Genomic DNA, 12931 nt, shown 5'->3' on the forward strand with positions numbered 1-12931 from the left:
TATATGGTGTGTTGTTGATTATAGAAGGAATCTGTGCCCTAATTATTTATGCTGATGATGTCCCCTTGAGGAGCTCATAAGGATTATCATGTAAACCCTGCAGATGGACTTAGTTTGCATGATAATAAAGTTGAGTGGTACTACTCTCGGAATTAGAAGTTAATTAATTGAGTTGTCAATAATTCAATTAATTAACGGACATACGATATCTTAAACAGAAGGAGCCCATATTATAATATGGGATTGGTGTGGTAGTTCAACCCTTTAGTGGTATGAGTTATTATTGATGGACTTGAGTTGGGTGTTCAGGGAGAACACAAAAAGCCCAAGCCCATCAGGAGGCCTAAACCAATTCCTCCTCTAGGTTCCTGTTGTAGCCTCTAGATAAAGCCTTGTATCCACCCAATAAGATTCTGTTAGAATTCTGTTAACAATTCGGTTAGAATTCTATTAAGAATTTTGTTAGAATTCTGTTAAGAATTTTGTTAGAATTCTGTTAAGAATTCGATTAATCCTAAATAAAATTATGTTAACTTTTTTATCCAACAAAATTATGTTAATTTTGTTATCCGATAAAATTTTATTATCCAATAAAATTTTATTGAATTTTGTTATTCAATACAATTATATTAATTTTGTTATCCAATAAAATTATATTAATTCTGTTAATTTTTTCTAAACTTTCTATGATGACAAAGCTATAAAAGGGGAGGAGAGGGAGAGGCTAAAACACAACTTACATCTTCTCTTTAGCCTCCTAGGGCCGGCGCTACCTTCACACCCTCTTCTTTGTTTCTTCAAGTTAGGTCGGTGCGCCTCTTCACCAACTTCCTCCCTTTCTTGTGCTAGGGTCGGCGCCCAATCACCTCCTTTCTTTCTTTACTAGGGTCGGCGCACAAGGGGCTTCCTTCCTTGCTAGGGTCGGCGGCCAAGAGAAGAGAAAGAAGAAGATGAAGAGGAAGAAGAATATAGCTTCTTCCTTGAGTTGTTTCCATCAGATTGGAAGAAAGGATTAGAAGGAATTGGGTGGAGTTCATCTTTGTAGATCGTCTTCCACACGACGTCCACGAAGAGGAGAGGAATACAGCAGAAGATCAAAAGGTCTTCGGATAACGAACATCTTCTACACAATCTACAAAGGAAAGGTATGCCTTGTTTATTAATTTTGCTGCGTGGTTTATTTTCCTTTGTATGGATCCTGAATACCAACACAAGAGTTCCATCGATCCTATGCTTCGATCAAGGTGTGCTTTGATTGGTCAAAAACTTTCTTGATCAATCAAGCACATGTCTGATCGAAGACGTAGGTTGCTTGGAAGGTTTTGTTCCTAAAAATTTTATCTGGCAAGAAGTGAATGGAACAGAATTTGAGGCACCTTTAGGGAGAAGGGGGGGGGGGGGAAGTGATGGATTATTAAGGTGTACTTTTATAAAAAGTCCAAATATTTATTAAAATTACAAAAGGATCCTTTAAAAAATTCAATTATATAACAACCTTTCACTAAGGAATAACAAGTATATACTTGTAGATGGTGTTCACGATCGATCTCAAAGCTTTGTGTGAGCTTATAGAGAAAGAAGATAAGTCAGATTCTCATGCATTTTGTACATTGTATCAATTGGAAGTGATACCAATCAATTAGAGTGTTGAATCGATCGTTGGGTCAATTGCAAATTCTATTTGGAAGTAGAATGCTTTCTATTGGGATTTAGTTGATAGTCCACTAGAGACTTAGTGGAGTCAAATAAACTACCGAAAAATTTTCAAATTCCCATTGGTCAATTGGACCTATTTAAAAACTAGTCATTATAAGCCTACATAACTGTTGGTTGTGTTTTCTTATGATAATTATACACAAAATAGTGGTTCATATTCCAGCATCATTTGTGACCAAGACAATGCATCTAAAGGCTTACAGAATGCTTCTTTTGAGAATCATTCATAAATTTCTCTCTTTTAGTTTCATTACATATCTTGTAGAGAAGTTAACACTCTTGTACACGGTTTCTTGTAAAGGTTTCTCCGCCACTTAAAACTTATAGTGGAACTGCAGGAGCGATTTATCTAACTAATTAGTAGGGAATTGAGTAGGACTAGGGGTTTGAACTGTGTAAATCAATCTTATTAGTATTGTTTACTTGTGTTTATTCTTCTTTCGCAATGCTATATTCTAGCACAAATAACACTCAAGCATGATAAGTAGTATTGCCGTCAATTTAGATTGAGTCCACCGGGCTAGTCCGCTCTGCCATGCAATTTAAGCGGATTGGGTTGGTATTTTATCAACCCATTTTAAGATGGATTCAGATGGGTTGACATGCCTAGGCCCGCGACCTGCATGGGTTGGCCCGCAGCGGGCTTGGGTTGACCAGCAGATTGAGAAAGTTTATTTATTTATTTTAAAATTTAAAGTTAAAGTAAAAAATTGAATGAATTAGTGAGCTTGATCCGTTTAAATTACAATTCAAATTTAATAATTTCAACTTGATCAATTTAAATTGTAATCCAAACTTAAAATTTTTAATATTTTTTTATTTTTTGACAAACCCGTGGGTTGGCCGCCTACCCATAACCCGCCTCCGCCTTAGGTTGGGTTGGGTTGGAGATTTTCCAACCCACCAAATTGGTGGGTTGACCCACTCCGCCCCGCCATATAATGGATTTTTAATAAGTTGGCTCGCCCCGCCATGGGTTAGCCTGTTTGATAGCTCTAATAAGTAGTAACGTATTTGTTTGACCTTATGTAAGTGCAAGAGAAGTTTAAATTCTTAACTAGATGTTAATGAGAAATCCACTCACCACCTTAGCTATTAGCCATTCAAGTTATTGTTAGTTAATGGCCTTAGAGCCAAGTATGTGATGATTGACTATGAACTTTTATATCATATTTTATTATTAATAAAGACAAAGTTTGGTTATTATATTTACTTCATATTTATGCCAAATGACTAAATATAATAATGTCCATGAGTAATATAATCTACATAATATCAATTAGTTGAATTAATAGCAAGATGATGTAGAGAACACTACTATTAACTATTCCAAGTCAAGCATTAATATTCACGGACAATATTAATATATTAAGACTAATATGTAGGTCAATTGATGACTTGATCTCATAAATTATGGATATGTGATATCACGTTGCCACATGGGTATATATTAGAGAATATATACTGAATTGACTTGCCATGAGAAAATTTCATGGATCATTATATGAGTGTCATAAACTTTCTCATGTGACTATTGGTATGAATAGTTTTTATACTTGAAGTCACTACGATTCCCTATATAAGGAGTTGGATATTTTGGTATCGTCAAACATCACTCATAATAGAGTGGACTATAAAGGTGATCACTGGGTATGTAACGAATTATGTAGAGGGATGTGAGTGATGAAGATGAGATCTATCCCTCCCATATGACAGGAGTGATATCTGTGGGCCCTTTGATCGAGTAGGACTACTAAATGCGTGACTATGCTCAAATGAGTCAACATGTGATATTGAGCTCGTTTGCTTGAGTGAGTCTACTCGGGAATCAAGAAACACAAAGATTGATATCGAGGATGACACGTTCTATACCTCATTGATCAATCTAGATATCGAGAATAGAAAAACATCATCATATATTATAGTTGTCATGAAAAGGTTAGGTAGGATTTCGACTTTCTCTTCACTTGGGTAATAATGATGCATTACTAGATGTCGCTCATTGCTTATGTGTATAAAGCAGTTTAGACACATTATCAATGTTACGAGAACCTATTGGGCTACACACAAAGGACACGATACTTTGGAAATTGATTGATTTTTAGTTTGACTAAAATATGATCCGAATTGGATTAATTGAGTTAGACTCAAGTAGATCAATTAGATTATAGGATTGGGTCTAATTTGAGTTAGACTCATTTAAATTAGACTCAACCAAATTTGAATGAAATATTGATTTATTAAAATATTTAATGAATTAATAATAGAGGAAGACCAAAAAATTTTCTCTTCATTAGATGAAAAGAAGATGAAGAGCCAACATGAGAAACATGTGCTCTATTTGGGTTTTAATTTGCTTTAATGTGAGGAAGCCAAAGAGGCAAAAACTCTTTATATTCATGAGATGAATATAAAATGATTTTCTTACATTTTTCAAAGGAGCACAAGGCATTTTGAGATATCTTCTCCCTCTTGGCCGAACACCCCTTTTCTTCCCCCTCCTTATTTTGGCCGAATCTCTTTGTGTGGCTAGAACCACAATGACGATTCTCCGAAGCTTGAGATCATGTTTGTGTGGATACACATAGAGGCATGGACGCTTGAATGTGCAAGAGATCCGACGAATCAAGGACAAGCGGGTTAAGCGAATGACACACTTCAAAGGTATAGATCTATTAGATAGATAAATCGAACTTTGTACAAGTTTTTCTTCGCATAGATCGTTCATTGGGATCCTATTTCTGCTGTGAATTTTGTTATTTACTGTATAGAATTTCCTACACTGATCACCTCTGCATGCTTGTATTCTCATCTCTAATTTCTTATAATTGCTATATGTACTCAATTTGTTGGCTGTTAAGCTTATTCAAGGTAAGTACAATTCATGATATATTAAATTGTCTACTATTCTAGAATATTTTAGTCACAACATGGTTCCCTACTATCTTTTACCAAATGTAAACTCGGGTATATAAGAGTTTAATTCTAGGACTTTTAAAAGTATTGTACTTACTAAATACATTCTCAATATGATATTGTGGTAGTGTCGTCCTTTGGATATCCTAGAGATTTTAATCCCTTATTTTGCTAGTGCGATTGTAGGTTTGGATGTTTGTGCAAAGGGTGTAACTTAGGCCTTGCATGTTCTATTTGATGTATGTTTAAGTTGTACAAAGACTTGACAAGACAAACAAGGAGCTTAGAGAGATCGTGACTCAAAAAGGTCAAGTAATGTGGATGATGACTTGGTGGCCAAGGCAATATGCTTTGGAGGTTTGTGGAGATCAGAGAAGGTTTCATGAGGCAACTAAGGGACCACAGGACAAGAAACATTATGTAATGTTGGAGCAACTTTGTGGAGCATGACTTGACGTGACCAAGTTAGCAGCTTGGTGACTTGAGATACATGGAGATCAGAGAAGGATAGTACGGGATGTGTAAGGGATTATGAAGAGCATCAAGGCACAATGTTAATGATAGTCAGAGGAGGCAAACTGCATAAGTGAAACATATGAGGCGTGAAGGATATCACATGGAGTGAGCCAAGGGTTCTATGTATTCGAGAGATGAGTAACCTAACTAGAGATGATCATGGTGGTGAAGTCAAGATGAAAAAGGTAAGTTATAATTGTGAGTTGTGAGAGTTGTGAGACTTGTATTCTTAGGAGAGGGTAGTCTTTATTAATTTATGTGAGATTTGATCAATAGTATGGTTTAACATTTCATTTTGTGCTGGACGAAATTGTAGGATCGTAGATGTGCTAGAGGGGGTGAATAGCGCTATCTTTTTAACATTTTCTCCAATTTTTGAAACCCATCGATTATGCTCGTAAATCAAAGACATTGCAGCAGAAATAATTAAAGTGATAAAAATAACAAGCACAATGAACACGCTTTATTTTTACGTGGTTCACAGCCACTGGCTGCTACTCCAAGGCCCACGATCTTTGATCATTTACGTACGGGCAATCCACTATATAATTCTTTCCTTATGAAAAGAGTTGTAACGATTACAAAAATAATACGATACAACTTAATCATAGTTAAATTAAATACAAGTAAATCATTACCACAACCGGAGAGGTAGATGAAGCTTTGCGGTGTGACTCCGGTGTTACAACGGCTGCTAGGGTTTTCATTCTCGCTCAGAGTGTCATCGACTCGCTATGGAAAGCTCTTAGAATGATACTGTAAAGCCTCTATTCGATGTGTTTTTATAAGGCGTTCCGATCGCCTGGATTTCCCTTCTAGACGACTCCACGCAGACCGTCGATCCGCCATCTTCGTAGCTGACTCGGCGCTTCTAGTCGCCTAGATTCTCCTTCTAGTCGACTCCATGCTAACGTAGAGGATCTGGATGAACTTTGACTTCCACTGCGATTATTCGAACCCGAGTAACGCTTGGATTCAACCTTCCAAGTGCCTGGACCATCCGGTCTATTGGATTTCAGATAAAGTCGCTTGGAGTCAAAATCCTCGCCTCTCCAATCTACATTACAAGTTAGTCTAAAATCCAAAGTAACAGATTGAATTAACAATTTTTTTCAAGCTGTTAATTGGTCTTAACTTCAGATTTCTAGTGAAACCTTGGATTAGATCAACGCCAACAGTTCCACTCCGAAACACACCCTTACCCACTCCACTCAGGAGAATTTACCTGACTTGCTCTTACTATATTTGGGAGGTGTTCTAAGACAATCGCCTTATGTATGATTGTACTATTGAATAAGTAGAAATTCACTATTTAAGTGCATATTTTATATGTTTGATTGGATCATAAACTTGTTCACTGAATGCCCACAATATATCTCATAGCATGAGAGAATTTGTGATTGGATCACAAACTGTGAGTTTCTCTACATGTGTAATTATGAAAGTATTGAAACTATTAGTTGATGAATTGATGAACACAGACGTTATCGATTCTATTGAGACTTGCACATTTATACTCCTTGGTTTACTAGACAGTAGTTCTCATTAGTTGGAGATATTGGATGTTGAGAGTTGAACGTGGATGCTAGTTAAAGGTAACTAGTTCATTGGAGTGACCTACCATGAGACTTCATGTGGTTCTTTCTGTATGTCAATGAAGATCCCAGTGCAACTTAACTATGAGTTTCCTTAAACTTGCGACATTCAAGTCACCTTGATCGTGGAACCTTATACTTTGATATCTTAAGCAAACATCTCCAAGGAGGTGTAGACCTGAGATGATTGGGTATAAGTTGAAGTGCCCGAAGGTGTTTAAATAGCCCATAAAGGATTCACCGCACTTTGTAAAAGAGATGTATACCCTACGATCGCTTGTTTGGATTTTTACTGAAAGTCTTTGGTCAAAGCAACACATGTCAAGAATGTGGTATTCTTGGACACGTGTACGAGTAACTCGAATGCACAGAACAAGGAAGCAAGCTTGGGCTAGGTGTGACGTAGTCAACCTAGCGGGGACTGACACACACAGATTATGTCCTGAACCAAGTGGGTATAAGACGGTGAAAGGAACGAGACACGTTTCATTAAAGTTGCTGAAGAGTTTAGAAATTATTCTGAAATTAGTTGTTGATTTTTTGATTAATTAGGGATCATGATGTATTACTAGGTGTCACTCATGATCGATCCGAAATTAAGGGTTAATTATGGACGACCAACATAACCGGAAACCTATTAGATCACACGCACTACAAGTTTCTTGGAATGACTTAAAACTGTTGAGGCAATTTTGCCCCAATCAATTTGGATTTTAATGTTTGGCTAAATCAGGTTAAGTTAGGCAATGCTTGTTGATCTAACATGTGTGACTTGAGTTCACAGGAAAGTCCAGGAATGAAGTCTTGACATTTGGTGAAGTCTCGGAGGCCGGCCTCTTGGCAAAGGTGAAGTCCCAGAGGCGAGGCCTCTTGGCAAGAGAAGTCTTAGTACGACAAAGTCGAGGGAAACGTCTCAAGCGAGTGCACGAGGCTTGTGGAAGGCATTTGAAGACTTGTGTCAAGGCTAAGGGATGAAGAAGAAGCTGGAAAAGTGAGTTTTCAGCTTGAGCAGTCGACTGAGATTGATCCGAAGAACACACAGCCAAGCACAGAAAGAACACTCGAGTGGACAGTCGACTGGGCCCAGTCGACTGGCCTTGGAGCAGTCGACTGATATACTGTCGTTGGGGTGACAACTAGCTAATTAAATGCTTATTTAATTGCCGTTGAAGCCCATCAGTCGACTGACCCTAGTAGCAGTCGACTGGTGCACTGAAATTTATAAAAAGAGCGGTCAACGTCATAGAGAACAAGAATTACATTCTTTCATCTTCTTTACTGCTCTCTGACATTGTAAAAGCTCTTCTCTTCCTCTCATACTTCACTAAATATCTTGTACGAGGAAGACGTCGTGTTGTGAAGGTTTCTCCGCCTTCGAAGGGTGATTCGAGAAGGAGATTTTTCTCATAGTGGAATCGTCAGCTGTGTGTATGGATCCTTGGATTAGTCACCTCGTTGAGGTGGATACCAAGTAAATCGTCCGGGTTAGCGTTTGTTTCTTTGTAATCTATCTTTATCTCTTTGCTTCCGCTAACAAACTTGCAGAGAAAATCAAAAGACGCTATTCACCCCCTCTAGCGAATGCCTAGATTCTAACAAGTGGTATCAGAGCAAGGTCCCTTTCGCGAGAAGTAACATTCAACCGGAAGAATTCAATGGCGTTTCAAGAGGGATACAGCACCGCGCGACCACCCTATTGGCGTTCTGGATCTCCGTCCTGCGATTGCCGGATTCTATCCGCTTCGAAAAGCATAGAACCCCACAGGACAAAAATTTTATCCCGCCTGGATTAATTGACAAAGTCTACAAAAGACCAAGTCAAAGAATCCTTCAGGATCGCCGATTCCTAAATTATCTTCTACGGTTTCTACGACTAGTTCTAGAAAATTAAAACTTGAGGAAAATAAATTTACCAGAACCTTGTTGATGACCTCGGAGCCTTCCACTGTATTCCTAGCTTCTTCCTGGACGTTGGGTGGACAACGAACCTCCAGAAATAAAGGAGTTGCAAAATCTCCGGATGAAGAACCTTTGGATCGCTTTGCTTCTCCGCAGCAACTTCGCTTCGTCTTTTTCCCTTTCAAGGATCCGACCACTTCTCTTGGAGAGGGATGTTCGGCCACCTTAAGAAGGAAAGGAAGGAAGCAAGGGAAGAAGAAAGAAAAGAAAAGAAGGAAGTGTTAGGATCGGTTGAATAGCTAGAGGGGGGTGAATATCGTTTCTCGATCTTTTCTTGATCTTTCTCTGCACAGAGATTAGCGGAAGCAAAAATATAAAAGAGAAAGACAGAGATCAACGCTAACCCGGTTTATTTTACTTGGTATCCACCTCCGCAGAGGTGACTAATCCAAGGATCCACACGCACGCACACACCCGATGCACTATGAATCTTCTCCTTCTCGAAAACTCGAAGGCGGAGAAACTCAGTTTTCTCTCCACCTTTTTGTGCTAAATCTAGTAAGTAATTCCACGGTCCCTGTGGATCGAAATTTTTATTACTTGACGACAACCCGTATACTTGCGGGGAGCCCATCAAGGGGTTGGAAGCGCCTCGACCTCCCTCGACCTCCCTCAGTCGTTCAATCCAGCGGTGCCGCCTCCGAGGAGCGAGGCACTTTGGCCCAATCTCCGCCCCCATCGCCTTCCCACTCTCCCCCCGCACGCATCCAGATCAACCTAGGGAGTCTCTTTGCACAAACGGTCGAGGAGACTGCTACCGAGCGCCTCGAGGCGCATCAGATGCTTCTTCCTCAGCTCGAAATGGTCGAGCTGAGTGAACACTTGTACGAGTCTTATATAAAGGTAAATCAAATTATGCTTAATTTATTTATAGTTCTATAATTGTATATGTTTGTAGACCGGCATGGAGCAAAAAGCTCTGCACCGCCATCTAAGTCTGAGCGGAGAAACGCATTGCTCGGATGGATGGCGAGATAACTCGTCTACGGGCGGAGTTGGCCGACCGACCCCCGATGCAGTAGGGGTTGGCAGAGGCCCTGATGGACGTCGATCGAGCCCGAGCTGAGGCAGTCATTGCTCAGAGCAGTCGAGAGAGAGCTGAGGCGAGGACGGAGGAGTGGAAGACTAAGGCCCAGGATAACCTGACCCATAGTCCATGAGCTAGAGCTGGAGCTGGCCCAGGTCAGGTCGGAGGCCGATGGCTAGCGAGGGTCTGAGAAGCAGGCTCGGGAATCCTGCTTGTAGGCTGAGCACCTGGTTGTATGCCAGGAGGTTGAATGCTCAGGTGGAGATGGAAAATCTCCAGTCTAGGGAGGAGGCTCGGCTGGCGGAGAGCCAACGAGCTTTCCTGGCCTCGCCCGACTTCTTCCACCTGGTGGCCCTGAGGACATAGAAGATGATGGAGTACGGATTCGAGGCTGCCATTCGGTAGTTCTTGAGGTCTAGACTCATCGCTCAGGATGTTGACCTCAGCTTCTTGGATCTGAAGAAGGCCTAGAATGACCTGTCCAAGGCCGATCGAAGGGATTATCCCGATCCCAAGGAAGCGGAGGTCCCCACGGAGCCAACCAGGCAAGTCGAGGTGCCAACTGGAGCCGGCCAACCCTCCAATTGTACGGAGCCAGCCAGTTGACCACCCAAAGCCAACCGATCCTCCAACGTCGACTATCCCTCTGATGGAGCCTCCCGACCCTATCCCCACGTCCGAGCCAGCATCAGAAGTCGAGGTCGAGTGAGCCTCGAGTTTTTATATGTTATTTTTGTTTTGTAATCTTCCTTATGTGATGAAAGATATTTTGAAACTCGTGTCTAGTTTCTTGTCAAGTTTCTTATTTTTATAATATGCTCGGCATGGCTAAGCGTTTGAAGGTCAGGTAGAACAAATACAGGTCGGATAAGGTCAGGTTGGAATTGCTAAACGAAGCCAAATGAGTAACAACAGAGGGCCCGTCCGACCTGAGCAAGAGATGAATTTACTTAGCTGATCGAGCGAGTGTAAGGTCGCTTGAGTGGGTGTGAGGTCGATACCTAGCCGAGTGAACTAGGAAATGACTCGGGTTGGTGAGATCAGAATCATTACCAAGTTGAAGGCATAAAATATTCAAATAATGTGCTATTCTTTGCAGAATCATAGTTATTTCCTAGCCAAGCACGCAAGAAGTTCAACTAAATATTAAAAGTGAACATGTAATCAAACTTACTTATCCGACCGAGATTATAGCCGAGCGAGATTGAAGTCGCTGAGCCAAACTAGTCTAGCATCAGTAAGGCTCCGATCTAACAACCAGGTCGGGTTGAACTCAAGATGCAAGATAAACCACACAATATTATCTAGGCTAGGCGCTTCTCGGGCAGTTTGGATGTGAAAAATTCATTCAACCAAGTAACGTTAGTTTCCGAGACATTTCGCGTGGTGGCCGAGCCATGCCCCTCGATTCGCAATATCGCGTGGTGAGTCCATACCGTTGCTAGAATGGTTGGGTTTAGGTTATTGGAGTTGTAGAGTTATCAAACAAATGAAGCTGAGAGGGATGTTTGCTCGGGATACTAGTCTACTGAGTGCAGGAAATCGAGGAAGTTACTCCGCAAGTATACGGAATGTCGTCAAGTAATAAAGATATCGAATCCACAGGGACCGTGAAACTAATTACTATCCTGGCACAATAAGAGTGGAGAGATTGTTGGAATTGGTTTGGTGTGGGGGAGATGGAGTGTTCTAGAGTTCCTAAACCTTAATGCGAAGATAGAATTCGACTGTGACAATGAATGGGAAGCGACTCTAGGACTTCGGATTCCTCGGGGTATTGATTGATTGACTTGGATCTTCTATCATTCCTCAATTATTACACAATTGTAGGGATTCTAACCAAATTATCCAATTAGACCTCGTCAGGTTTCCTCGGAATAAATCATTGGTGTTCTAATGTTACTTAGGTTGGTTTGAGATGATTCTAGATAGCCTGGTTCACGACTCTCCTGTGTCACGCAGGCGTCCCAGAGTACTACTAGATTCCTACCCCCTGTCACAGGGTATCCCAATAGAGACCTCTCCCCAACGCTAGGCAACCGTTAGTTATCCCTCATAAACATTATCCATGGTTTAAACAATTCTTCGGAAAGTCCGGTTATGACTCTCCTCCTGTCACGAGGCGTCCCGGGTGTACGATCCTAAGAATTCCTCAAACAATGAATAATCTCTACCCTCATAGATTTATACTACTCACAAGTATATCATCAAACAAGCATAGAGCATAAATCCACAAAGCAATTGCCTAATAACATCATAGAACATGGTAGATTATCAAATCACAAGTTTACAATCATCCAATAACCCCGATTCTTCCTAATCCTAGAATCTGGAGGACTACTCCATATCGGGGAGATTACAACACGAAGGAGAAGGTAAATAATGCATCCTAATACAAGAATCCTAGAGGAAAGCAAGTAAAAGGACTTATCAAGGGTCTCCTTCTTCTCCGGACTGCAGTCTCCTCGATGGCGAGATGTAGATGTGATGGAGTATCCGGACGGATGGACGGATCGTCGAATCTGGCTCCGGAATGAGGCGTCGGCGGCTCTAGCGCGCTCCGGTGGCTCTCTCCAAGTCTCCCCCCTTTTTAGGGCCCTTAAGGGGGTCTATTTATAGGCCCTCACAAAAGACCTTAAAAATCAGCCAGGCACGCCCCCGTCACACGGCCGTGTCTGGGAGACACGGCCTGAAGTGGTCGCCCAGCTGTGGATGAGGCACGGCCGTGCCTGTGAGGCACGGCCAAGTGCCTGTGAGATTCTGTCCTGAGGCACGGCCGTGCCTGTGAGGCACGGTCGTGCCTGTGAGGCACGGCCACATCAGGTCTTCACTCGGCTGGGAGACACGCCCGTGCTTGTGAGGCACGGGCTGATGCTGGCCCTTCTCTGTTGGAAGACACGGCCGTGTCTGAGGGACACGGCCATGTCTTGGCATGACTTTGTGGAGGACACACGCCCGTGTCTGTTGGGCACGGCCGAAGGCAGGGGCTGCTCTGGTGGGAGACACGGCCGTGTCTGAGGGACACGACCATGGACTGAATTCTGCAGGAGGAAGGCACGGGCGTGCCTCTGGGAGCACGGCTCAAAGTGGGTTGCCCAGCTGTGGATGAGGCACGCCCGTGTGCTGTGAGGCACGACCTTTGGAGGTGATGAGACACGGTCGTGCTTGTGAGGCACGGCCCTGTCTTGCCTTATCTTCAATG

The sequence above is a fragment of the Curcuma longa genome, chromosome 19, assembly GCF_044706935.1.
Source record: "Curcuma longa cultivar G26 ecotype Majalengka, Jawa Barat chromosome 19, ITB_CL_G26_1.1, whole genome shotgun sequence".
Classification (NCBI taxonomy): domain Eukaryota; kingdom Viridiplantae; phylum Streptophyta; class Magnoliopsida; order Zingiberales; family Zingiberaceae; genus Curcuma; species Curcuma longa.